Here is a 3,856-nt window from a genome sequence, read left to right as displayed (position 1 = left end):
CCATAGCAGACAAAAACAGATCATGTCCTCTTGAACTCTTTAAGCATTTACACATGCACACTCCCAATTAACTCTGAATGCAATAATAGAGAGTGACATCTGCTAAAAAAACTTTCTCTTTCAACCCATTAAAAACCAAATGCAAGAGGAAAATGACCACAAGGTGGAGGTGCGGTTCTCTAAAGCAGAGCCACTGTTTGGAACATAAAACATTGGTCTTCCAATCAAGAAACATGATAAAAAAAGAATAAAGCACATGGTAGGTGAATGTATACAGTAGCACTGTACAAGAACGGGTCTTGATTGGAGTGACATCTTTGTATGGGTACTGAGAGTGATTCTGGCCTAATTTAGGAGTGTGATATTTCAAGTGGAAGTCTGCAATAATTCATGGTGATGACATTGAATTTTTGAGATGCCATAATTGTCATAGTTAACATAAAATGTGAGCTTAATTTATAACAGGGGTCATAAACTCAAACCATTACAAAACAACAAGTCTAAAACAGAAGCGTGTTCTCAAGTCCTACTGTTACTGCTGAAAATAGCCATGTTCTCTTTTTCCTTCCACATTGTTATGTTTGTGCGAGTGTTAGTATAACAATAGCAGTGGATAAGGCATACATTGCATACTCACTTCTCTAATGTATTATTGTACATAGATGATATACTAGATCATAAATATATAGATTATACATTTATTAAAAAATGTAAGGGTTATTAAATTCTATAATATATAGAGTTATGAATATGATATGCAAAAGACCTAGATTTGTCTTATTTTCTTCACTCTAGCATGATTAAACTTCTCTAGGGATGGAGAATAACTTCACACAGCCTTTTTGAGAAAGATGATCTATGAATCATTTGCTGTGTTTCCCCTACTTGACCATTCCTTTTAGTTGCACTGGAGATACACGTCTCACTTTTAACCGTTTTAAATTTGCTGTTCAGGTTTTATCTACAAACACTGGTGCTTTTGAGTAGATATCTGATATTATTTTTAGGAATTATTTCAAAAGTAAGTAGATGCATTTATTTATTTTTTCGCTTTGTTCTCCCTGCAATGTTGTGATAAGCTGCTCTTAAAATTTAATTTTTTTTTAAATATGGATTTTCACGTTAATTTAAATTAGCTGAATTCCTTCGGAATTGTTTTCTAAACAAATCTACAAATTTGTACCAAAGCACTGTCTATATTTGCTGTGTAAAGCCCCTTAATATCACATTTAGTTCACACTGAGATAGCATTGTCAAATGCTGGAACCTTAGTTAAAGAACTTAAAAAGAACAGAAGTATAATATTACTCTTGACAGTTTCACCCTGTTAAAATAAGTTTCTAGTGAAACAACTTCCCTTAAAGTGGATTTACAGTAGCCTGTGTCCATGACCTTTGCCCTAATTACACACTGGGGACTCTGTAGTTTAGATAAGTATTGTAAATACTTAGTGTGTATTGTAAAACATAAAAGTCATTGAATCTGCGACCCCTTACCTCATTCATTCCTGTCTGCAATAGGTTTACATGTTCCTTTTCTTTACATCCGCTGCCCTGTTGATTTTAAGTTGGGCTCAACCAGCTTTATCATAGACGTTTTGCAGCCAAGTGAGAATGTTGTTTGTCTAGTAATGTTTAGTAATATGAAACCTATCATACCAAAGAGAACACACCTTCTCTGCCAGGTGTCTGTACCTTGTTTTGTGGCGGTCACAATTGTAATACCAATTTAGTTTGTTAAGAGCTTCTGTACTATTTAAGTTATGTTACTCAGTGTATAATATTGTGCAAGATTATGTTGTTGAGAGGTTTAACAGCAAATGGGTTTGTAATTATTATCAAAGTTTGTGTTAATCATTGTATAAAAAATATTGGGAATATTTATTTATGTCTGTTTAATTTTCAGAATTGTTTTCTGGCTTTTCAGTAGTAAATATTCACCAGAAGACATGGTGAACACATGAACAAAGTAACAGATTATGGGCAATACTGGGGGAAAAGCTAACAATATAAGCTATTATTATTGTTATTATTATGATTATTATTTCAATACATTTGGTGGCTAAACTCTTTACTTTTGACCTGTTCTCACTTTGGTCACATTCATTGTTTCATTATTCCACCAAGGTTACATGAAACAACTTCTGAGAGCAGAAAAATTGTATATTTGTTGCACTTAAACATAACATTTGAACAGACACAGTAATAATGTCAATCAATCCGCAAAAATAAAAACTGAAGCAGACTGCACTTGGACAGAAAGTCAGAAATGTGAGTTTAAAAAAAAAAAGGAAAAAAAAATTTAATACACAATTTAAATGTTTTGTTTTTTAAGTGCACTTTACATTGACATCTTCTGTATGGAAGTAACATTTAGATGAATTCCAAACAAAAACAAAAATTTCAAACACCATGACAAAAAAAGCACATTCAAACAATTCTTATAATGGCTTATGCTGCTTAATGTTCATCAAAGCATTCTCTCTATATGCTAGATCCAGAGTAAGCTGTATGTACAGTAAAGTGCTATGGGGACTTCATTGTTTCTAAGGTGCATTAATGGTTTCACGGTCACAAGACATGTAGCTTTCATACATTTCTAACATTGACACTTTGAGCATTCGCCCTTATTGTTTGTGTATGTGTGACCGATTTCTGCTACCAGAAACTGCCTTGAAGATCTCAATCACAGCTGCTTTAGATCTTCAGACTTTTAAAATATGGAACCTAAGAGACAAGACAAAATCCTACTAGCTGCAAATCTAATTTTCTTGCATGAACTGCTCTCCAGCTCTTTACATGTAGTCATATTTCCATTGCATGAAGTTAAGAGCTTAAGAGTGGTGATAATTAAAGCTAAGTATGTAACTTTTCCGGTGTTAAAATACTTTTATCTCAGCTTAATGTGTAAAGACAATTAAACGTAGGCCATGCATAGGTTAATTTTCTCGAAAACTGTAAACACTGTCTGTGTGGCACTATAAAAATTCATGTGTTTATTTTGAGCGACCCGCTTAGACCCGCCCACATAACGTTAGTAAACCAATGGCGTGACAATTTGAACAACTGCAGATGAGTAAAATAAAATAAACATTGTTTATTTTTGCAATTCCATTCAGTGGTGCTAGTGTAGCAGGAATTACATACTTCAGCTTTAAATAAACTAAACTAAAAAAATAATGATAAATTAATAAAACCAGTACATCTGATTATGGTTCCTAAATCTCTGCAACATTTGTAGTTCATATGAATAATGTAACACGCAAGTAAAAACTAAGTTTTTTACTTTTTTCGGTACAAAACCGAACAATTTTGATGGCTTTGCACATTACTGTAAAGAGAAGAAAAGGACGGTTTCTCTTCAGGTGATCCCTGCTGTGAGATCAGTGAACACCTTAAAGCCTGATACACATTGTTTCAGCCTAATCTTAGATCACACTCTATCAATCCTTTCTATAGTCTATGATACAAAATGACTGGGAAGATCTGAACGATGAGTGTCTTATCCATCAAAAAGCTGTCAGTTGCATAATTTATTATAGATTATGGGCCTGGAAATGGAGTCTGAACTGGGACTCATTAGCTATCCTATCCTTAATAGTTATTATAAAGGGCCGTTCACACAGGACGTGTTTTTGCATTAAAAAACAGCAAGACACAGACAGGTAAAATGGAACAGAATGCAGGGTGTTTTTGAAAAAACAGTGCATCGTAATGGTCATAGACGACCGTCTAGTGCATGTTTACTTAGACAAACACTTAAAAAATAGCGCAGACCCATGCATGTGCTGTGTGAACAGCCCCTAACAGCCCCTGGAGGGAGCTGATCTTAGATCAAAACACAGAGTTGTTGTCTT

This window comes from Myxocyprinus asiaticus, chromosome 3 (assembly GCF_019703515.2).
Source record: "Myxocyprinus asiaticus isolate MX2 ecotype Aquarium Trade chromosome 3, UBuf_Myxa_2, whole genome shotgun sequence".
In the NCBI taxonomy this organism is placed as follows: domain Eukaryota; kingdom Metazoa; phylum Chordata; class Actinopteri; order Cypriniformes; family Catostomidae; genus Myxocyprinus; species Myxocyprinus asiaticus.
Note: the sequence above shows the minus strand (reverse complement) of the source record.